Here is a 26,167-nt window from a genome sequence, read left to right on the forward strand (position 1 = left end):
AGTTGTCTGTATACATAGAGGTTTTGCATGTCATTTCTAAATCAATCTTGCATTCTTCTTTATATATTACTAGATTTGGTTTGCTAATATTTTCATTAGGTTTTGTTTTTTGTATTCTTTTCATTTCCATGAATGAGTGGGATGAGTTTTATACTCATACATGTGTTAGGCTTATTCTATCTTTTTGTGTAAGATAGGAGTTATTTTGTTCCTAAGTCTTTCTGATTAGTCATCTGAATCTGGAGTTTTCTTTGTGGGAAAAATTCTAATTATGCATTCAATTTCCTTAATAGATAAAAAGATTATTCAGATTTTCTCTTTCTTTTGATGTTTTGTTTTGATAAATTGTATTTAAGAATTTCCATTTCACCTAATTTTCAAATATATTGCTATACAGTTGTTCCTAACAGTTGCTTATTATCATTTTAATATCTGTAGAATCTGAGGTGATGATGTCTTATTTATTATTGACATTGTTTACTTGTTTTCTCTGACCCCCCCTTTGTCTGTCCATTTTGATATGTAAAAAGTTCAGCATCATTCAATTCAAAATATTTTCAAATGTCCATCATGATTTCTTCTTTCATCCATGAATTATTTCAAAGTATATGTCTCAATTTTCCAAATATTTGGGATTTTTTTTGCTACATTTTTATTATTAATCTCTAACTGTGTTTTTTTTTCTCTCAAGGGATAATTGAAAGCAGGGACTCAGAAGTTTGCACAATGATATTCATAGCAGCATTTATTCACAATATTATTTACAATAGTCAAAAGATGGGAGCAACTCAAGTGCCCATCAACAAATGAATGGAAAAACAAATTGTAGTATATCTATACCATGGAATATTATTCAGCCATAAAGAGGAATGAAGTTCTGATGCATGTGACAACCTGAATGAAACCTGAAGACGTCATGTTGAGTGAAATAAGCTAGGCACAAAAGAACAAATATTGTTGAGCTGACTAATATGAAATAATTAGAATAAGCAAAGCAAATTCATAGAGCCAGAAACTAGAATATAGGTTACCAGAGGATGGAGTGGGTGCAGGGAATAGGAAGTTAATGCTTAATTGGCACAGAGTTTCTGTTTAGGATGATGGAAAGATTTTGGTATGGATAGTGGTGATGGTAGAATAACATTGTGAATGTAACTAACAGCACTGAATTATATTTTTGAATGTGGTTAAAAGGGGAAGTTTTAAGTTGTATATATTTTAACTAGAATAAAATTTAAAAATTAAAACTCCATGCACAATCGATGATTAATGAGTACAGAATATTCAATAAAGCTCATTATAAAGGTTCCTATATTGTAAGTCTTACAGCAGTCACATTTGTTCCTGAGTTTTAACTGTTATTTCTAAATTCTGAGATGCTATGCTCCTTGTGTATAACCTGATATTTGCGTGGAACTTTAGTTATCTGTGTGGTACCTGAGACTTAGAGTTAGAGTTCTGCAGTTCTGAAAGTCAACATTACTCCATACAGCAACTGCTAAAGAAGCTGAGAAAGCAATCAGACTTTAATTAGAGAAATGAATGAAGCAGATCTGAATAGGACTAAGGTAAATCAGAATACAGGGTACAGAATGATATCATCTGTATTTTAAAACTCCAACTTCTGTATGAGACCAAAAGAATAGATGTTTATTTTATCCAAAATTTAAATTGTCTGTAGCATACTATCTAATCTAAGCTTTCTGGTCAGTGTATTTAAACAACCTAATTACATAGAACCTAGAATAGGGAATGAGATCTTGTTACTCTATACAGGTTAATGTAATACCCTGATACATTCCTGAGTATTCTGGGCAGAAAATAAAAAGTATTTGCAAAGACTCCTTGAGGGACTAGAGAAAAAATGTGGAACTATTAAACCTCCCTACCTGGGGAATTCCTGATAATCTCTCAAGCATCAGGGACTCACAATTTAATAAGCCAAATCCTCAATCTTGAGGCTTGCCCTTATGAAACTCATTTCTGCAATGACAAATCTAAGTCTAGTTACAATTATGCCTGAGTCACCAGAGAACCTCTTTTGTTGCTCAGATTTGGCCTCTCTCTCTAAGCAACTTTGCAGATAAACTCACTACCCCCACCCCCCAACGTGTGACATGACTCCCAGGGGCATAAGTCTCCTTGGCAAAGTGGGACATGACTCCCAGGGATGAGCCTGGCCCTGGCATCATGGAATTGAGAATGCCTTCTTGACCAAAAGGGGGAAAAGAAATGAAACAAAATAAAGTTTTAGTGGCTAAGAGCTTTCAAAAGAGTTAAGAGGTCATTCTGGAGGTTACTCTTACGCAAGCTTCAACCAGCTATTGCAAATTGCCACTGTATGCCAAGCCCCAACCAACAGTATGCCTGAAAACCCTAAAGAATATCTTGGGCTCTATCTAAAACTCTATAAAGGTATTACTTAATAAATTTATTTTTTCAGAAACTTAGGGCCTCTAGATTGTTCCTATGCCAGATAAGCCTTGAAACCCAGAGGTGCCAGTCTCTCCAAGAACATCAACCAGTTCCATTCTTCTACCCCCTAAGGTCGACACCTCTTTCCAGGATGAAGAACCTAAAATGGTCATTGCTCAGATATCCCTGAAGATCGAGAGAAGAATCATATGAGATGGAAAAAGTGTAACTGAGAAATCAGGATTTGACAAATGATTATGACTACTGACTCACTATATAGATATTTCTTTTTAGTTTCCAGTGTATCAGAATAACCAGAAAGAAACGCCTGAAATTGTTGAACTGTAATCCAGTAGACTTGATTTTTGCTAATGATTGTATTAACTATATAGTTTTATCATGTGACTGTGTGATTGTAAAAACCTTGTGACTGACACTCCCTTTATCCAGTGTTTGGGTAGATGAGTAATAAAATAGAGACAAGCATGAAAAAGAAATAATAATAGGTCGGGAATATGGGGGTAAATATCCCTATGTAAACTATGGACAATCTTAATAGTACTACTTTAATAATCTTTCATCAATTGTGACAAATATAGCTACTGTTAAAAAAAAATAGAGTTACAAAAAAAAGTGTTATCATCAATTGTAACAAATTTTCCACACCAATGCAAGTGTTGGTGGTAGGGTGGTATACAGGAATCCTGTATTTTTTGCATGATTGTTCTGTAAACCCACAACATCTCTAAATAAAAAAAGATTAAAAATAAACCATAGTTCTGTGCAATACAGTGAACCCTAATGTAAACTATGAACTATAATTAATAGCATAATAATAATATCAATTATAGCAAAAGTACCACACTAATACAAAGTGTTAATAATAGGAAAAACTGTGATGGGGTGGGGAGACTCTTTATTTTCCACATGATTTTTCTATATACCTACAATTTCTCTAATAAACATACATATATATTTAGGCTTTGATGCCAGAATATCTCCTCATAAGCTAAGAGTTACCATAATAAATGGCAACCAACATTATGTGCAGGATTCTGTTTTTGACAACAGAAACTGTTTTTCTTTCTCTAACTCCACACACAATTTCCTGGAGCTAGTACAAAAAACCAATAGCTTCTGTTGGCACAACTCCATAAGTATCCACCACATCACAGTCTATGTAGGTGGTGCCCCCTGGAGTTGTGCGGAACACTCTCTATGTGACCAAACACAGCAGCCCCACCCCTTGACCACACCGAGCCTCGGCCAGAGGGATTCATATTCCTCAGCTAAAATGCCAGCTGCAACTGATCAGAAACCGTGTTTATTCACCCTCCTCTTTCCTGTGACATTTAGCTCAATGCTTAGCACCTGTGTTCAATAAATGTCTGTTGGATGGATGAAGGAAAGGATGAATGTCTGCACAGAGGGAGAGATGACAGAAGAAAATGGACAATTGTATACCCTCTACAAAGGTTGGAGCAGAGGTTCAGTGAAGCTTAAGGACCAGGATAATTTTTAAAATAGATTTGGAATAAATATAAAGTTAAATCAAGTTTCAAGTAGCAAAGAAAACCAGTGTCTATGAAAAGGGCAAATAACAATACAGTCATTGTCTGAAATAATGGTATTTCAACTGAGGAAAGCAAACATAAAGGGTGAAACTATTAAAAACTAAGCTTTGGTTCAAAAATCCAAACAAATTTTAAATGATGACATTTGGTGCTATATCCCTGATTACACAAACAATTGTTCAGGCAATTCAGTAGTAAATGTTAGATAACCCGGATGTTTAAACTCAACTTTTTCCTAAACTCTTTGACATGTTCTTTCATAGTACTGAGTGCTTGGTTTTGTATGTGTGCTTGCACATATATGTGTGTATTTTAATGAAAAAAGAAAAGAGATAAGAAGAAAAGAAAAAAGTCAACAGGCAGAACTGGTCAAATTCAAGAAAGTAGGGCTTGAAAAGTTATCTCATGTCCCTGAGTTGTCATCTCGTCCTTTACAAATAAAGTAGTGTTCTGGTTTGCTAATGCTGCCAGAATGTAAAACACCAGAAATGGATTGGCTTTTATGAAAGGGGTGTATTTGTTTACAAAGTTATAGTTTTAAGGCCACAAAGTGTCCAAGGTAAGTCATCAGCAGTCAGGTTCCTTCAATGGAGGATGGCCAATGGTGTCTGGACAAACTCTGTTAGTTGGGAAGACACATGGCTGGCATCTGCTCCAAAGTTCTGGTTTCAAAATGGCTTTCTCCCAGGACGTTCCTCTCTAGGCTGCAGTTCCTCAAAAATGTCACTCTTAGTTGCTCTTGGGGTGTTTGTCCTCTCTTAGCTTCTCCAGAGCAAGAGTCTGCTTTCAACAGCCATCTTCAAACTGTGTCTCATCTGCAGCTCCTCTCTCAGCTTCTGTGCATTCTTCAAAGTGTCCCTCTTGGCTGTAGCAAGCTCGTTCCTACTGCCTGAGCTTATATAGAGCTCCAGTGAGCTAATCAAGGCCCATGCTGAATGGGAGGAGCCACACCTCCATGGAAATTATCCAATGAAAGATATTGCCCACAGTTGAGTGATCATATCTCCACGGAAACATCCAATCAAAAGTCTGCAACCCAATGAACACCAATACGTTTCCTGCCAACACAAGACTGCATCAAAGATAATGGCATTTTGGGGGACAGAATACATCCAAACCAGCACAGGTAGGTAGTCAGTATTTCCTAAAGTATGTTCTGTAGAACCCAAGTCTGATAGAATGTCAACATGACAAAAGGGGTTCTAGGGTCAATAAGTTTAGAAAATGCTAGTTTAAATAAAGTTAATTTACTGCAAGATTTCTCAGAGTTTTTTAACATACTGTGAATCTCCAAAAGTGCAGTATTTCTTAAACTTCTTAGACTACTGAACCTTTTTTGTGCTGAAGCATCCTGTAAGAGTAGCATACTGTGAAACTTAATTTACTTTAGTTTAGTTTAGTTTTATTCCACTACTAAGTTTCCATTATTCCAAGTCTCATGTGAAGGAAACTCAGCACCAATTAACAGTCCTAGGGCTGGAAGAGGAAATGGTCTATTTCTAGTTTATCCACACTAGAAGCCCCTTTCATTATTCTCAGCTCTTCTAGCTGCTGGCCACAGCTGTTGACAGACCAGTAACTCATGAATATGTTTACCTTGTCTGCAAGCAAAATGAGGAAATGAAGAGAATTCTTAGCCAGTCAGAACCTCATAAATGACCTTCAGGAAAGAATGAAATTTCCTTTCTGGGAACATCTGAAGAGTTTTTGAGCAGGACATCAATGTTAATATTCCTTAGAAGGTTTCTCCAAGTATGTGTGTGTACAAGTGTGTATATGCATATGCAGATTCTGTGTGTTTGTGTGTTATGAGAGATGCTAATAGGTTAAAGAAGTGATTCTGTGGTCAAATAAGTTTAGGAATTATTGAGATTAAATACAATGAAATAAGTTGCTTTATTGTTCTAGAATACCTTATAATTCTGCAAGAGACAGTTATGGTATGTGGCATTTATGTGACTATAGGATTCTATGAACATCTGGCAGGATTGGTGTTCTGCAGAATAAACTTCGGAAAACAGTGATCCAAACCATAGAATTTAGAGTTTCTACTAAACATATGTGTCCTGAGTTTTGAATTTTAAGATAAAGAAACTAGAGAAGGTTCAAAACTAATGGCTAGCAGAAACCAAAGTTGGGATATTTAAAAGCAGATGTGAATTCTCATATGTTACTAATGAGTATGTTTTATAGGGGGTTAATTTGGTAAGCTCTTCTCCAAATATACATGTACTTGTATTAAATGATTTTTATATATAGTTTTTCATTTCAGCATTGCATGTGATAGCTAAAGGTTAGGAAAACCACATACACATCTCTACGATACTTGTTATACTATATTACATACACATAATAGATTCTGTGCAGCTGTTTGGGTCAGTTAAGATACAGGTCAATTCCATAAGCATGAAATCCTCAAAGACTAAGCTGTGTCTCGCTAATTGTTTCATCTTTAGCAGCTAGTACAAGTCCTAAAACATTACAATTGCTCCAAAAATATTTGATGAATGAAAATATAAATAAAATGATTGAATGAATGACACATCTAAAATCATGGTACTTCATAACCAATGAACATAATCACCAAATTTTCTTTCCCTGAGACCCTAATGATAGATCATTTTAAAAATGTGTTGAGCACCTATTATGTGACATATAGTATGCTGGGTATACAAAGATAAATCAGAAACAGATCCTACCATTCAAGAATTCAACTATCTCAGAAGTCAAGACATAACTACAACAGACGAAAAAGAATAGTGAGAATTCAGATGAAGGAGCAATTGTTTAATCCGTTCACCATTACTAAATTATAAATATACAAGGAAGAATTAGGGAAGGTTTTCAAGAGTCACTATCTTCTTTTGTCCTTTTCTGATTGACTGACAATAGTACCTACCTTCACAGACAAGAAGTGGTATCCAGATATTAGAATGCTATCCAGGGACCTGGAATTGGAAAATGAAATCTAGCTTCCACTAGTATCTGTTGTGGCTATTGTGGTGTGATTTCATTTTTATGCCAGACAATTACTTTTTATTTCCTGGTATTTTTCCATTTTTTCTCCCTGAAACCATCATCCCCTACACAAAATCAAGCAACTAAACTACTCTGTACCAATTATCTCAGGGCAAATTTTGTAAAAAGGGGTTGTTCTGGTTTGCTAATGCTGCCATTTTGCAAAACACCAGAAATGGATTGGCTTTTATAAAGGGGGGTTATTTGGTTACAAATTTACAGTCTTAAGGCCATAAAGCATCCAAGATAAGGCATCAACAACAGGGTACCTTCATTGAGGGACGGCCAACGGCATCTGAAAACCTATTAGCTAGGAAGGCACGTGGCTGGCATCTGCTTGCTCCCAGGTTGCATTTCAAAATCGTGTTTGACAAAATGTCAGTGTCAGCTTCCAACAGCTGTCTTCAAAATGTGTCTCTCAGTTGCAGCTCTTCTCCAAAATGTCACTCTCAGTTGCTCTGAGGTCCCTCTATTTGCGAGGTTTTTTTATAGGACTCCAGTGAACTAATTAAGACCCACCCTGATGGGTGGGGCCATATTTCCATGGAAACATTCAATCAAGAGGTCACACCCTATTCAAAGGAGTCACTCACAGTTGGGTGGGTCACATCTCCATGGAAACAATCAGAAAGTTCCAACCTAATCAACACTAATACGTCTGCCCCACAAGATTGCATCAAAGAACATGACTTTTTCTGGGGGACATAATATATCCAAACTGGCACAGGGGTTTTCCTAGATTTGAACTCCAAAAGACTAAACTCAGGGAACTGGAGAGGAAAAACCCTTGGACAGAAGTGGTATCTGAGGAGCACAGGGGCTTTCAAGAGAGAACATGAAAGATTTCCCAGCAGGAGGAAAAAGTGATGAAATTTAATGTTGGCTCTTACTAGAAACTGGGGCCCCAGAAGAACCCAGAGGTGAGAGAGGGAAGGGAGCACAGTGATTCCAGACTGCTAGCTCCTTAGGCAGCTTCATAAAGAGCTCCATGCTCCAGACAGCAAGAAAGAGTAGAATAATTACCATGCACAGGAGTAGCAGAAAGAGCCACTAGGCTTGAAGAAGTCATGAAAGAAAAGAGGAAAATGTAAGGGGCACCCATGTGGAGACCAATGTCAGAGGACCAGAAGAAAAATTGGGTATTTCAGCAGACATACGCATCAAACAAAGTCAAAGTCCACATGCAAACCTATCATGCCTTGGTACCACATAACCATGCCCCCCCACCAAAAAAAAAACAAAACTTAAACTCCATCCTAAGAAAGGGGGAGGGGGAGACATTTTTTTCTGCCAAATTTTTTTCAGCAAAATGGAAGCTTAAAGTAGAAATTAAGTTGAGTTTAAGAAAAAGAAAAAGAAGAATGCTATGTTTCTGGTCCATCTGGGTTATGGACTGTCATAGAAGCTGGCTACAGCTAGTTTCTCATGCCTTAGGATTCCTGCTTTGCCCAATTTCTCACATTCACACAGAGATTCTAAAATTCTAGTTTTAAAAAAGTCACAAAGGTCCCTCTATGAATGATCTCAAACATCACTTGCACCCCAATATGGTGGACTTGCTAAAGCTGACCTGCCTTCACCAGCGGAGGTCTCCTCCCTCAGAACAGCTGAGAAACACTGAGGTGAGACCCAAAGCCACTTGCTCTCCAAGAATGTGGTCATTAGACCTATATCATCCATGACCTTTGGTGGTAATTAGAAAAGGAAAGTCAATAACAATAGTACATAACACTACTTTACCAAGATTTAAACAAGTTGTAATATTGTTGAACAACTGTTGATGAGTCCAAATGTGCCACAGGCTATTGAGCACAAGGAGGGCTTTGATGAGAGGTTTTCATTATTAATTTGATAGGGTGAGGCTTCAAGACACCACCGCATACATTTTCATTCATTACGTGAGCCCCCCACTCCCCACAGCCATCATATCTAATCAGCATGTTATGGTGTGGCACCCAAAGCAGGGGTAATGCCTGAGAGGTCTGTACCTGGCACTTGCAACCCCATAAAAGAGCCAAGGCTTCTCGACTTTGTAACACTCTTAACCAAGTGTAGGAAATAAACCAGGGAAGCAAAAGAAAAGTAACCTATGATCCTTGGTAAAAATAAATTCTGGTCTAGGAATCAGAAGCCTGGGTTTTGTTAAGCTCTGCTAACAAAACAAGTTCTGTGCCCTTAGGCAAGTCATTTTACCCCTCCGGACTGGGGTTTCTTCACCTATGAAATTATAATCTCTTACTGTGACTTTCAGGCCCAATATTCTATGCTTTTTCTATCTTGGGTTATCTCATCCAGTCTTAAGGTTTAAATACCACCTATACATTAGTACTTCCTATTTTTATCTCTATCCCCAACCTTTATCCTAAATTCCAAATACAGATACATGAGGTAGGGGTAGGGGTAGGGGTAGGGGCAGGGGCAGGGGTAGGGGTAGAGGTAGAGGTAGAGGTAGAGGTAGAGGTAGAGGTAGAGGTAGAGGTAGGGGTAGAGAGAGATCTGTCCCCTTGACAAATTCACTTGGATATCTAAATACCATCTCAAATGTCACACATCCAAAACCAAATTCTTGACTTCTCCCTAAAACTTGCTTCTCCTTCCAACCCCACCCTAGTCTTCCCATCACAATGTCTTCTACCAGTTAGTTACACAATAAAAAAAAACCTTGAGGCTTAATTTGAATCCTTTCTCTCACATTCCAAATCTAATCCTTTAGAGAAGTTTGATGGTTATAGCTTTGAAATATATCCCTATTCTGATGCCCTCCACCACAACACCTCAGTTCAAACATCCATCTTCCCTCAATTGGAATCTCCCTCCACTCTTGCCCATACACAGGCTATTCTCCACACACCAGTAAGAATGGTGTTTTTAAAATGTAAGTTAGACCCTGCCACTCCTCTGCTCTTCCCCAGATGTCCTTATAGCTTGCTCTTCACTTCCTTCAAGTTTCTGCCCAAACTTAAATTATCAGATCAGCCTTTCCTGAACATCCTAATTAAAATAGCACTTGTATTAGTTTGCATAACAAATTACCATAAACTTAGCAGCGTAACACAATGCATATTTATTTTTTCCAGTTTCTAAGAGTCAAGAATCGGGGCATAGCCTACCTGGGTCCTCTGCTCAAGGTCTTCCATGGCTGCAGTCAAGGTGTCAGCCCAACCCCGTTCTCATCAGGAGGACTGACTGGGAATCAATATGCTTCCAAACTCACTCCTGCTTTTGACAGAATTCATTTCCTTGTGCCCGTGTGAGTGAGGCCCCTCTTTTCTTGATGCCTGGGGACCACTCTCAGCTCCTAGAGGCTGTCCTCACATCCTTGCCAGGTGGCCTCTTCCATAAGCAATTCACAACATGGCTGTTTACTTCTTCCATGTCAGAAAGAGAATTTCTCTCTAACTTGATTAAGCCAGTCCCATCCAGGATAATCTCCCTATAGATTAACTCAAAACCAAATGATCTGGGTCCAAAATTATATCTGCAGAATCCCTTCACCTTTGCCATCCCATCATATTCACAGTTCCCATTCTAACTTGTTTGAGCCTCTGTGTTTTGGGATCCTTGTTTTACAACAGCCCAAGTTAACAACCCCTCACTAAAGTCAAGCTGGTGTCGTGGAGTGCCCCATGCTATCCAAAGCATTTTTTGAAAGGACTCTCCACAGTCCTCTTCAGATGGTCCTGTTCCAGGAGGAGGTGATTGCCCAAGCCTGCATGGTTCCTGGAAGAACCATGGCCTAAAGTCACAGCTTTTAAGGTTTGGCTCCTCCATCAGCCCAGCATCGATTACCAGATGTCCCACTGATATAAAGCAGAGTGATGATCCTGGCTACACAGAACCTACCAAACCCTACACTACCTGGTCTCAAAAGGAATTCTCTAAGAAATTTCCCTCTTTACTTTGGCCCACTACTACCTCCCAAATTTAGACATTCACCTGTATCTCCCCTATCCTTATGGAATGATCCAAAATAATTCCCCTCAATGAACTTAGTCTTTTACAAACAAAATCTTAATTGTGGTTGTCTGGAAATTTCTCCTTTTGTCGTATCCACCCCCCTTCAAAAAAGCTCCTGAGGCAGAGAACACAAAACTAGGCTACCATCTTGGGATAGGGGAAAGAAGAACTCCTATAGTAGTGAGAAAAGAGTACTATCTCAACAAATTATCATGCCATAAAGACTACTGCAATAATCCAAATAGGGGGTTCTAAGACCCAGCTTTGAGAGGGAGTGAAAGTAAAGAGTAAAAGGAGGGTGGAGATTATAGAGAATTTATGCAGGTAGAATAAAAAAAAAACAGTCAGTGGGCAGATAGAGAAGGACTATAGAAAAGAAGAAACCAAAGTTAACTGCAAGATTGGCGTCTGAGAAAACAAGAGAATGTTAAAGAGAAACATAGGAAAGGAAATCATTTTGGGTTGCAAATAGCAGCTTTTAGATACCTTGAGTCTGAGGTTGGATTGAAAATCCAAGTGGAAATTCCCAAGAGGTATGGAATGAGAGCTGTGAGATCAGCATCTAGATGAGATGTTGATAGAGGCCAAAAGCATGAATTTCTCACCAGACATAGAATTAAGAAGAGGAAAAGTAGAAGGCCACCTTTGATCCTTGAGGAACAGTCACATTTAGGTAACAAAAGAAAACATCAAAGGAGCTAGAGAAGAACAATTAAAAGGAGGAATAAAGTTAGGAATAAATACCATTAAGATGTCAGTATAACCCAAAGCAATTTATAGATTCAAGGTCATCACAATCAAAATTCCAACAGCCTTCTTTGCAGAAATGGAAAAGCCAAACATCAAATTTACATGCATGGGTAAGGAGCCCTGAATAGCTAAAGCCATCTTGAAAAAGAAGAATGAAGTTGGAGGACTCACACTTCCTGATCCAAAACTTATTGCAAAGCTACAGTAATCAAAACAGCATGGTACTGGCACAAGTACAGACATATAAACCAATGGAATAGATTGAGAACTCAGAAATCAACCCTCACATTTATGGCCAACTGATTTTTGACAAGGTGGCAAAGACCACTCAAATGGGAAAGAACAGTCTCTTCAACAATTGGTTCTGGGAAAGCTGCATCACCATTTGCATAAAAAAGAAAGAGGGCCCTACCTCATACCAGATACAAAAATCAACTCAAAATAGATTGTGCTGGTTTGGATACATTATGTCCCCCAAAATGCCATGTTCTTTAATGCAATCTTGTGAGGGGGGCAGATGTATTAGCATTGATTAGGTTGGAACCTATTGATTGAGTGTTTCCATGGAGATGTGACTCAGTCAACTGTGGGCGAGAACTTTGATTGGATAATTTCCATGGAGTTGTTACCCCACCCATTCAGTGTGGGTCTCATTAAATCACTGGAGTCCTATAAAAGAGTTCACAGACAGCAGGAACTCCGAGCAGCTGTGAGTGACATTTTGGAGAGCAACTGAGAGAGACATTTTGGAGACAGCCATTAAAAGCAGACTTATGCTAGCTCAGAGTTTGCTCTGGAGAAGCTAAGAGAGGACAAAACATCTCAAGAGCAACATTTTAAAGAATGCACAGGAGCTGAGAGAGGAGCTGGAACAAGACCTGGGATCAGCAGATGCCAGCCACATGCCTTCCTAGCTAATAGGTTTTCCGTACGCTATTGGCCTTCCTTCAGTGAAGGTATACTCATGTTGGTGCCTTAATTTGGACATTTTTATGGCCTTAAGATGGTAACTTTGTAACCAAATAAACCCCCTTTTTAAAAAGCCAATCCATTTCTGGTATTTCACATAAAGACAGGATTTGCAAACTGGAACATAGATCACAGACCTTAACAAAAGAGCTGGAACTAACAAACTTCTAGAAGAAAACATAGGGAAGTATGTTCAGGACCATGTTTTAGGCAATGGTTTCTTAGACTATACCCCCAAAGCACAAGCAACAAACGAAAAAATGGACAAATGAGACTTCATCAAAATATAGAACTTTTTTCCACAAAGGACTTTATCATTAAAGTAAAATGACAACCTACACAAAGGGAAAAAATATTTGCAAACCACATATCTATTACAGGATTGATATCCAGAATATATAAAGAAATCCTTCAACTTAACAGTAAAAATACAAGCAACCCAATTAAAATACACACTCTAAAAGAAGATATACAAATGGCCAGAAAGCACATGAAAACATGCTCAACATCCTTAGCCATCAGGGAAATGTAAATCAAACCCACAATGAAACACCATTTCACACCCATTAAAATGGCTGCTATTAAAAAAAAAAAAAAAAAAAAAAAAACAAAACAAAACAAAATAACAAGTGTTGGAGATGATGTGGAGAAATAGGAACACTCATTCGTTACTGGGGGCAATGTAAGATGATGCAGTCACTGTGGAAGATAGTTTAGTGGTTTCTCAGAAAGCTAAGTAGAGAATTTCCATATGACCCAGCAATCCCACTACTAGGTATATACCCAAAAGAATTGAAAGCAGGGACTTGAACAGATATTTGCACACCAATGTTCATAATGGCATTATTCACAATTGCTGAAAGATGGAAGCAACCCAAGTGTCCATCAGCCAATGAATGGATTAATAAAATGTGATCATATATACCCAATGGAATATTATTCAGGCATAAAAAGGAATGAAGTCCCGATACATGCATAAACATGGATGAACCTTGAAAACATCATGTTCAGCGAAATAAGCCAGACACAAAAGGACAACGATTGTATGATCTCACTGATTTGCAACAATTAGAATAAGCAAACTCGTAGAGTCAGAATCTAGAATATAGGTTACCAGGGGACAGGGTGGGGATAGGGAACGGGAAGCTAAGACTTAAAATGTTCGGAGTTCGTATTTGAAATGATGGACATATTTTGGTAATGAATGGTAGTGACGGTAGAACAACAGTGTGAAGGCGATTAACAGCACTGAAATATATATATATCTGAATATGATTAAAAGGGGAAACGTTCGATTGTATATATGGTAACAATAAAATTTTTTTTAAATCTATAGAACTACAGTACACAGTGAATCCTAAGTTAAACCATGGATTTTAATTAATAGTACAATTATAAAAATGTGCTAGCATCAATTGTAACAAATGCTCCATACCAATACAAGATGTTGGTGGTGAGGTGGTATATGGGAATACTGTATTTTATGCATGATTGTTCTATAAACTGACAATCTCTCTAAAAAGAAAAAATGCAAAAAAATAGCAGATGAGCTTAGAATTATTAAATGTATTCCATTGGATAACTATCATATGGAATGCTTATTTTCATTTCACTTACCTGAAAACTAAATGTATTACATATAATATCTCTTAATATCTGAAACATTTCCCCCAAACTGTTCAAATGAAGATATTTCCCTCCATTTTTATCCCATATTGAAGGAATAATGCAAGTCCTGTTTAGGGCACTAGCTAGTGCTTACCTAAACCCTGTAAATGTTCCCCATGATGGAATCAATAGATGGAATATAGAATTCATCTCACAGATGAATGATGCTTAATGGACCCTAGATTTTAATTCTGAGACATGAGCCCAAACCAAAAAGCTAAAAAAAAAAAAGTTAAAAATAAGCTCTTTCAAGTCACAAATAAACAGGGGTATACATATTTGGACAAAGGAAAATAATGCAATTAATAATGGAAAAATTTTGGTAATGGATGATGATAGTAACACAACATTGTGAGCGTAATTAACAGCACTAAACTATATATTTGAATGTGGCTAAAAGGGGAAATTCTAGGTTGTATATATGTTACTGGAATAAAAATTAAAAAAAAAAAACATGGGACTGTACAACACAGTGAACCCTAATGTTTGTGCAATTATAATAATATTCTTGCATCAATTGTAACAAATGTACCACACTAATGAAGATATTAATAATGGAAGGGGTGGTACACAGGAACTCTATTTTCTGCATGATTTTTCTGTAAACAACTTGCCTAATAAAAATTAAGGAAAAAAAGTAATGTCCTTATAGTCTCTCTGGTGAACATGAATAAAACATCAACAGGAATTGTACAGATTAAATATTAAGGTACTGAATTCTGGTACTCATCACAAATACTGAGAGCTTTTACACTGATCTGTTATTTCCTTATTAAAAGATTTGTGAAACGTAGAAAGAACCATGATCAGGGAAAAGTTAAAAAAGCATCTTTTTGCTGCCATTCACTCCCAAAGAAAAGGAGAATGACAAACAGGCTATGCTCATCTTGCCTAACATCTGATTATTTAAAACATTTTCCTGGTTGCATGAATTTTTCAACTTCTCTTTAGACATGTGCCAGTATTTGGATGCAGTCTTGTGTTTGGTTTCCATGTTCTGTTTCCATTAAAACCAATTGTGCAGCAGGCAAGGGTGTTAGACCCTCGGCAGATGTCCCTGAGCAGGCACCAGACCAACAGAAACTTTAGGAAGCAGAAATAGGAGGATATTAATAATGTCTCTATCACAGTGCCCTTGGTGGTTATTCTCCACTCTTCCTTCATTCCCGATCCCAGGATCTCCACCACCCTCTCCTCCAATGATCTGCTTTGCTGAGATGGGAGTTACCCAGCTCACACTTCCTCACTAACCCTTGCTCCCATCTATCTTTGCACCCATCCTTCCCTCCAGCCTCCCCTCCCCTCATGGCTAAATCCTCACACCACTCAGTGTCTATGTTTTCCTTTGTCAGTTTCCAAGAGATGTGGTCACAGACTCATCTATCCTTTTGAAGCATCTCCACTGGCTCTTTCCCTCGGATCTCCCATTTTGGTGTTGGGGAAAGCACAACCCAGCTTAATTTTCAGGGAGGGCTCATTTAGCTATGCATATTTCCATAGACCTCCTATTTTTCCCTGTTATTCTTCACCAATAAGTAATCTGCTACAGGAAACAAAATAATATGCAGCAGTTAATTAAAAAATAAAAAGGGAAAAATATCATTCACAAAATTGAGGAAAATTTAATATATATTAATAAATTTAACAAAAAGATGCCTATAGGAAGAAAATTATAACTTTACTGACGGACATAATTTTTTAAACAAATGGACACGTGTTCTGGATGGAAAAACTGAATATCAAAAAATGTCCCAAAAAATGATGGACTACAAATTGAAGGAGCTCTTCTCGAGTACATTTTGTTTATGCATAACAAGAACCTTAAAAAATTGTTCAGCTTTTAAACTAAGTAATACCATTTCAAGGAATCTGACAGAAACAATCAGAACTATAGACCAAAATGTATACATATCTTGCATGCTCAATTGTATGTTCATTTCTGTTTTTCTTTATGATAGTGAAAAAAAATGACACAACCTGAAGTTCCAACAAAAGATCAATGATTAAGAAAATGTATGGCATATATAAGCAATGACTTGTTTGCATCTATTAAAACTCAGGTTGACTAAGTATATAGGGAAGTGCTTGTTTTAAACCATTAAGGAAAAGAATGGCATGACATAGTGTGAATTCCCTATGTAAAACACTGTACAAGACATTAGAGGAATAAATGTCAACATTTTAACATGAGTGGCCTCTGGGTAATGGATCTATGGTAAATTTTTTTCCATTCCTTTATACTTTTCTATATTTTCCAACTTATCTGTAATGAGTGTATGTTGCTTTTAAAATATAAAGTGCAAAAAATGAAAAATAAATAAATAAAAAGGAGGGGATGAGGTGCTCTCAAAGTAGTAGAGCCTGGGGTTAGGAAAATGAATTTAGCATCAGCAAAATCTAGCTTCGAATCCCCATTCTGCACTTTCCAGCCTTGTGATCTTAAGCAAGTTTACTCAACCCTCTGGGTTAACTTCTGTGAGAGTAACAGTACCAACCAATAGGAGTGATTAAATTATATGATCCACACCCTGCCTGCAGGGTTAACTATTATCTTTATGTGAACTATTATCATTGCTAAATACCTAATTATTACTACTAAATCCCCACAGCAGAAACAGTCACTGACCAATGAGGGCTACTTCCCTGCCAAGCCCTCTCCCAGCAAAAACTCTCATAAAGAGCAGGAGAGAGGTCCCAATATCCCCTTCACAGAAGGAAAAACATAGAAGCACTTCCCATACTAATAGGAGGTGGGTTTCTGGGGTGTGAGTGGTGGGTAGCAAAGGATTGAAAGCACATGCAGAGGCTTGAACTTTGAACCTTATCACCATTTCATGTGACTTCGTGGACCCAGCTCTTCAAGGGAAAAACAGAGACAGAATCTAGTCAAACTGGAGAGTAATCAAGATTCACTATTGCTGGAAGAACTGTGGGGCCCACACCCTCATTTCCCAAAGAGGAAATTGGTTCCCATTCATATGACCTGCCATACTCCTTCTACCCTCTGTTTGTTCACACTCTTCCACCCTTTGTCTACCTGGTGCCATCGCCCTTCAGGGACAAGCTCCAGAACCACCTTCCCCTCAAGATCCTCCCCAGGCACCTGATTCACAGACCCTCCAGCCTGGCTTGCTCCCTGCCCTTGCCTGCTCATGAGCTATTTCTTATGACCCTGTCTTACTTTCCTGCTAGACCACAGGAAACAGCCTTCACTGTCCTGTTGTAACTGTGTGACTCACGGAACAGAGTGTTCAGGAGGATTTTGCATTAATAAAATAATTTCCTGTTCAGACTGAAATTATAACGCTGGTTCCATAGGTGAGTTCCCTTTTCTTCAATTTCCCAGTTACACGGGAATACAGGAGGAAGCCACCTTCTCCTCCATTTTTCATTCCAACAAAAAATCGGGGCCCCAGCACAGGTAGAATGCCCCTTCTCTTTGTGACCTACAGCCCTGCTGTGGCTGCCTTGAATCATAACTGACTGTATGGATTTTTAGTTTTGAATCTGCAATACGTAGTCTCATCTCTCAGAAACCAGATATTGATCCTTTTCTCACTGGGTCTCACAAACTGGATTGCCTGAATTCAGGGTTTTATTTAAGGAGCAAATTCAGTAAATTAAATAGAGTGGATTTATTTTCCTACACCATGCCAAAGAGTAAGTTTGACCATGTCTTTTGCTTTTTATCTAGCTCCTCTGGTCACACAGAAATCTAAAATGCAGAATGAAATGAAGGGAAGCCATTTTTATGGCTTACCAAGCCAACTTTGCTGTAAGTATAATCGTGCTTCCAAGCAAGCCCTGAAATCAGGAGGCACATACACCAAGAGAAGAGGAAACCAGCTCAGTGGCTGATTCATAGTTCAGCAACAAAACATCACAGATATTGCCTCCATGGTCAGCCAGCCACAGTTTACAGATATTTATTGAGCACCTTGTGATGTGCCAGGATATATGCAGGGAACAAGTCAGACATGCTCCCTGCCCTCAGAGGCTTTCAGTCTATTGGGAAAGACATCACTACAGCTGTGATGGAGGCAGGGAGAGGGGTAACTAGGAGAAATAAAACTGTTATAGATGCTCAGTCAGCCCTAACCCAGCCTGGAGAGTGGTCCTTAGGACGTACCATTTAAAATGAACCCTGAAAGATGAGTAGAAGTCAGTGAGGTTAATTGAGGCTAGAAAGAGGAGGGGGTTCACAGGGAGAAAGATCATTCCAGACGGACAGAGCATCTCACTCTGAGGTCCTGGAATAAAAGACTATGGCATGTTTGAGAAACTAAAAGAAGTCCTCAACTGAATGGTATAAAACAGGGGGTAAGCCATGAGCATTGAGGCTGGAGAGTAAATAATACAAAGCCTTGAGGGCCAGATGAGGGTTCTAAACTTTTTCCTAAAGGCAATAAGAAGACATTTATGAGTTTTAAGTTTGAGGGTATTATATGATAGAGTGTGACTTTCTAGAAGATTGCTTCAACTGCAATAAGAAGAAATTTTGGGGAGGGAAAGGGTAGAAACAAGGAGATGATTTAGGAGGCTAAAGCAATAGCTGATAGTAGCCTGTGTGGCTTAGTGAGAGTGGGCATGAAGAAGAGAGGACAAATTTGAAGAACGGTGCCAAGACAGAAACAATCCTCAAGATCACATTATCACCTCCTTTTAATGAGTCAACCACTCAACTTGTCCTTCCCAACCTCCTTTATCCCACTATCCACTCATCTCCTTAGACATATGGAAGTGGAGAGAAAAGGTGCTCTTCCCTTAGCCCATGAAGCATTTTTTGAGAACTTATTTATCACATTCCCAACATTGATTGGAAAGAGGCCTTCTGCCATTAATTCTGCATATCCCCACATCTTTGGTTTTTTTAAAAGGAAAGAGACCAGTCCCAGAGCAGCTGTTAGGAACCAGTAGTGTGCCTGCAAATAGAGTCTTCTATTTCCCCCCAGTCCAGGGGTCTATCCACTTGACCATCCAAAGAGAAAATGGTGGTCAGTGTCAGGCCAGGAATTGGGAGACTAACTGCTCTTTCCCCCTTCTGCTTTCAGAAGGCACTGACCACTTCAGAACTCAAATGGATGTTGATCACAGATTCTTAAGAGGATTTCTGAAAGAAAGTAAATAATATGTTCCCTCCTCTATTGTGTCTTTTCCCTAGAAACCTTCTATGAAAGGTTTTTATTGTCCAAGGTAGCTTTTTAGATGTCGCTCCAGTCCTAAGTGTATTTGCATTAAGAAGCAGCTTATTTCTTGCATCTCCCAAAACCTTACCCTCTCGCTATTAGTACATTCACAACCCTTCATGCTCACAACAGAACAAGAGAAGTCAAAGCAGATGAAAGGGACCAGCTCCATTTGCTCCTAACCAAGCCCCTTAAGAGCCTCTTAGAAGATCCCAGGTTACAAATATGTTCATCTTTTCCATTCACTAATACCTTTTTGAAGGCCAAGATGGGCCTATAAAATGGGACAAGAATAAAGACTGTCTTTTCCACTGCCCCTTCTAGAATCCTTCCTTCAAAATGTTTTTATGTGTTAGCCACCAGACTAGCTTTAGATATATGCCATTTGTTCCCAAAGGAGTTTTAAGCATATATCTGGATCCCCTTGAATGGCAGGTTTCTGTGGCAATCAACCTGCTAAAAGTTGTGAACAAGGGATAGAACTTTATACTTGTGTTTTGAGAGATAGATAGAGAAGCTAGTGCTTTATGATCACATTTCTACCTGCAGAATTGCATTACTTTAACAGAAACTTTGTATTGACTTCAGAACCTTTACAGGAGTAACTGCTGGTTTCCATGACAACCATGTCTGTGGCATCTAACATTCCCCCTGCACATTGTGACACAAGACGGAGCAAGGCCACATGTGATAGGTTCAGTTATGCATCAATTACAGCAATGGAAATTCAAGAATGACCACAACTTGCCCCATACCTTGAGAGTTTAAGACGTTATGTAGCTGACCCTGTGAAACAGACATGATGCAGTGGCCAAAGAATGAAAGCATGTAAAAATACAGATCTTGTATAAGCTTGGTTGTGAGCCTTAAGCATGGCTGCATTTGTTTCTCACATCAAAAAGCATTTTTCACTGGTCCCTAGTGCCTAGATGCAAAATAAATAAGTGTTTAATTCCCTGGATTTTTTTCCTCTTTTTCTCAAAGGCCTTTTTTTTTTCATTCACAGAATGGATTAATAATGAATAATGCATTAAACATGAGGATGGAATCCTCATCTGAATTATCTTTCCAGACGCCGTAATTGAAACACCTATGAATTATAGGATTCTTTATGAAAAACATGTCTATGAGGAACATAAACAGATTCTAGGAAAACTATTCTCTCCCAGGAATTTGTTTCCCTTTGTCCTCTTCCTGCAGAAAGTGGTACTCAGTGGTTAAGCACAGAGACTCAAGTCATTCAGATCTGGGTTCAGTACTGGCTCTGCCATTTACAACCGTGAGGCCTTTGGCAAGTTATTTAACATTTAGGTTTTAGGGTTTTCTTTCTATAAACTGGAGATAATAACTATTTCACAGGATTGTTGAGCTTAAGATAATGTATTGTTAGCCTTGTGTCTGACAGATGCATTACTAATATTAATATTAACTATTATTAGATTTATTATGCTTCAATTCAACGTAAGGAGCAATCTTTGTGTATATTTAGGCTAGTATGATACAATATAATATCATGCCCACAATCTGATTTTAAAGGACCTAATTATTTATGACACTCTCTTGTGTTTGATTAATTTTTTTAATTCAATCCAAAAATATTTTCATTCAATTTCCTAAATAATTTGGTAAAATCTTTACTTAAATTACCCAAATGATTGTTTCAATTATCCACACCCCATTTCATGAGACTCAAGGTGTGTCAATGACATCCTAAACTGTTACTCTAAACTAGTACTTTGGCACAAGCATACCTAGACCTCTATTGGTCCTAGGGAAATTTTTATTATCCAGCCCCTGAAGCCCCTTTAAAGTCCCTTTATGAAGTTAAAAATTTTTTTCATGTCATAAAAGTAAAATAGGGATCAGATTCAACAATTTTTTTCCTTAAAACATAAATCTGTTTTGAAAGAGAATCCCACTGTCCCTTCCAAACACCATGAACTGTCATTTGTTAGCTTGTTAAATCACTGTGGAAATTTCACTGGACTAAATCTGAATACAAACCAAACATTAGCCACAGTGTGTTCCACTAGCTAGAGTTAAAACTGAACAGCTGGGCAGTCAAACCAGATTTATCAGTAGACAACAACCTTTATTTGAAGCAGTTCCTATCGACTAAACCAGTTTTTTGTTTTTTTGTTTTTTGTTTTTTTTTTTTTTGCTGCTGTTGTTGTTTGCTTATGACAATTTGGGCTTCAAGTGATGCACTTTGACCACAGAAACTGCCATTCAATGCCTACAGGTTGTTCTGTGAGAACCCAGGTTCAGCTGATAGTCAGAATGCAAGTTCTCCCTCAACTTCACATCGTTGGTGGTTCTGGAATATCCTGAAGTTTCTTCTGCCTGTGCCTGGAGCACTTGGGGGTTCTGGTCCCTACTGAGAGCATCACCACTTCTTTCTCTATTCATCAATAATCAAGTTCAGGAAAAAAAAATGATTCCCTTTATTTAGCTGACCAGTACTTCAACACAATATAGATCAAGTGATGCCTTTAAAATATGCCATGGGAAATAAAATTTGCTATCAATTTTTGAGTGCCTACCATGTGTCATTTGCTACATTGAACACTACATATAGTAACTCATTTGGTCCTCACAAGTCCCACATAAGATTATCATAATTTCACAGATGATGATACAGGTTTAGAAGGATTAAGTAACTTGTCCAAGGATATACAGCTAATTAATAGTGGCACTGGGATTCAAACTCAGCTTTGTTGACTCTAAGCCCTGTGCCGTTTCTACTACGCTTTTGACAATCTTAATAAAATGTAATACCTTATATTACCTTTGTGTAATTTCTGTATGACAAGTTCCTCCCTTTTAAATTTGTTATAAAAAGAGAATATCTTTTATGATAAAAACGTCCATGATCATTAGTATCTAGTTCTTAAGAATATGGCCAGCTAATGTCCACAGTAAAAGAAAGTAATTATTAATTTACTAACTGTGCTTAGTAATAATCATGGTTGATTATTTCTTTAACTAACCACCCTCCCCACCTATGGTAGATTGAATTATGCCCCCCTCAAAGGACATGATCTTAATCTTCATCCAAGTTCCTGTGAGTATGAACTTATTTGTAAATAGAACCTTTTGAAGACATTATTTTTAGTTAAAGTGTGGCCCAAATGAATAAGGGTGGGTCTCAATCCATATTACTGGAGGTTTTGTAAGAGATGGGAAGGCAGAGTCAGAAAAAGCCACAGGAAGAAGTCAGAAGTCAGTAGAAACTGGAAGACCAGACAGAAGGAGAGAGAGAACACAATGTGACAGGAAGCAGAGATGCAAGTCAACAAGCCCCAAGGACTATAGCAAACTGGCACCAGAATATGACAAACTAGGAAGAAAGCATGGCTTTGCTGATGCCTTGATTTCGGACTTCTAGCTTCTGACACCCCAATAAATCCCTGCACCAACAAATTCATATTAAGCTAACCCACTGTGTGGAGTTTGCCATAGCAGACTAGCAAACTAAGACACCACCCCCTACATTAATTAAATATATTAGCACATGAAAATGCATACAGACAGGAGAAATTGTCTTCTCTGGTCCAAGGTTAAGCAGCTTTCTATACAAAACTCTTTATTTCTGCCTCCCTAAGAAGTATGTAGAAAATATGAATATCTTCCAGGAAATTCTAGGTCAGTAGCCTGAAGATTTGCCTTTGTTCTACTTCATATGGAAGTCTAGAAACTACTTAGGAAAGCAATACAAATGTACTACTAGGCCTGGGAAAATATATCCTGATCCAAAATTGAATGCAGTCAAGGCTTTAGGACAAAATGCAAAAAGGAAAATAGAGCAAATCCCATATCCAGTTATCCTCATGGATCACATGGGCCCACTCTGGGAAGGACTAAGATCACCAAGTATAGGCAAAAAGTTTTAAAAGAGAAAATACTGGCATCATTAATATTAAGAGAGCCAAACCAATGTGACCCTTAACTTTTCCTGGGAACTAGGTTTCAGTTGGTTTCAACTTGGGACAAATAAACTGGCTATGGGGGAATGATTGACAGGTAGCACCAATCATGCCCCAGTAGCCCCTTGTAGAGAGAATCAAGGGCTGTTCAAATACAGTCCATACTGTATTGTATGTAGCTCCAAGCCCAGAACCACTTCTCCCCATTCCACTCCCATCCTACCCTAGACTGTTCCTTGAGGTTTTATTGCTTAATCTAGGCCCCTGGAAGGTACAAGGCCTAAATTAAATATTTACAACTCACAGTTAGCTCCTCTAATTTTTAAAAATGTATTTGTCCCTTAAAAGACAGCCATCTTTCTTTTCAACCAAAGAAAGAACCTTGGTTGAAAAGGTAGAGTGAATGTGTCAATCTAGACTCAACATAAAAGGTTATATCTAATTTAATTTTTTTACTTTTCTATTAGAATCAGGGCTAAATAATCATCATTCTGCCACCACCACCCCCATGTAGAATTAGAAAACTGCCCAGTTTTGTGAGCATTTTGTTTAGTCTGTTCAATGTTCATGGAAGAAAGTACATCTTCCATCTACTCAGCTGATCTTTAAATGAATGGAAATCTCCTTTAATCTGCAATTCACAATATGTCCACACCAGGTTCCTGCCAAAGCATATAACCATGAGCTGCCAACAGCCAAGCTTTTGGAACAAACACAATTATGAGACATTGCACTTACCTCTCTTCTAGCACTGTCACCTCCAAAGGATGATAATCCATCTAACCATGATCTAGATACCCAAGGATATACCCTCAGAACAAGTTTACTATCTAAAAGTTGCCTTTCTTACATTCTTAGTTTCTCACAGAATTGCTGACACTGAATTGCGCTTCAGCCTTTGCCTTTGACTTAAATAAAGAGACATTATAAAAACAAGTTTATGGTATCGATTACTTTTTTTTACAGAAAATCATTTAAGATATTATCCACTTAATCACTAAATGACCCTGTATGGAGACAAATGTGAGAACAACCTTTGAGACATAATACAAGAAAAAACTTTGTTTCCCTTGAGGAACAAGTATGTTCCAACCTCCCCACCCTCAATACTTCCTCTCCATGGACAATGTGAGTGTGTAACTGATAATTTATCTCTTTGCCTTGGCTGCTAGGAAGCTCAGAGTCAACTTCAATGAACAAGTATAATATTTATATATAACTCTAAGATCTGCATGCTTGTGCCCCAACTTTCAGCTACTCTTCATTTTTCTAATGTATTTATATTTTGGGTAATTCTAATTTTTAACTCAATTATGTTATATATATGTATATATTATAAACCACATGAAATCTCTAAAAAATGAAGTAAAAAGTAGGAAAGACAAGGAAGGAAGAGAAAATGAATGAATATTTATCAAATACCTTTATTGTTAAGGCAAGTATTTTGGGTTTACATCAACAGAAGAAATGTCCTTCTGGTTCTCCACAGCCTGTCCACATAACCATAAAAGCTACAGCACTGAAAATCAGACTACTCAATTCTTGCTATATCTTAATCTTTATAGTTGTAAAGGCATAAGCTAAGCTTTACTGGAAGACAGCTTCATTCAGCAACATTTATTGAGAACATACTACTTGTAGTGCAAGTATTGCAAAGAATAAGAAGGTAGTGGAGTATTTAAGAACACAGACTCTGGAGCCAGACTACTGGATCCAAATCCTGGATCCACCACTAAGAAGCTTTGTGACTTTGGGCAAGTTATTCTTCCTCTCTGTGCTTCATTTTCCTCTTCTCATAATGAGGTTAATAATAGTCCTTATCTCACAGGCTTGTTGTTAAAGTCAAGTGAGTTGATATCTGTAGAACTGTGCCTGGCAATAACAAGTACTCTGTTAGCTATTATTATTATTAAGAACAAAAAAGAAGGCACAGCTCATGTCCCCAAGAAGCTCACTAACTAGAAGGGGCACAGACACATAAACAAATAATTTTGTTGCATGTTTTTTTAACTTAATAGGTGCCACACAAATACAAAGTGCCATGGTGCAAAAAAACATGGGCATTGTTACTGTTTGGCTCAGCCACATTCCTCCAGCAATCATACACTGCCCTTTTATTTACATTCCTGTCATTTTCAATATGTAATGTGCATCCAAGAGAATTCTCTTCTTCGAATTTCCATCTAACAACATGTGGTAGTTAATATTTTACCGACGTTTAATCTAATTGCCCATATGTAATAGCAACGATTATAGTATTTTGTCCTTGACATTCATGTTGCCTCAATACTATATGGCCTAAATTGTCCCACAAGCTATAACTGTCTTCAGCTGCTGTCTGTCTTCAATTTTACTGAGCTGAGAACAAAATTCCAGCCCCAGAGTACATACACTCTTTCACATGCAAACAAACCCACACACACACAAGCACTCATGTACACACAAAGGACAGGTCTGGGTGCTATAACTGAGTCCACCCCTACCCAGTCAATTTGCTACTTTTTTAAATCATTTTCATCTTTTCAATTGACTGTACAGCAATCAATGTAACTCATCATGTGGCAACCCAACCTGGTCATTAAGAGAGCTAGGACAATCATATCACGGATTACTTCATTCATTTAGAAATGACAGGAGTCTCCCATGCCAAAAAATTTTGCAACCCGCAGATACACTTTATTGTTTTAAGCCACCATTTCCTTTT

This window comes from Choloepus didactylus, chromosome 4, assembly GCF_015220235.1.
Source record: "Choloepus didactylus isolate mChoDid1 chromosome 4, mChoDid1.pri, whole genome shotgun sequence".
NCBI classification, from domain to species: Eukaryota; Metazoa; Chordata; class Mammalia; order Pilosa; family Megalonychidae; genus Choloepus; species Choloepus didactylus.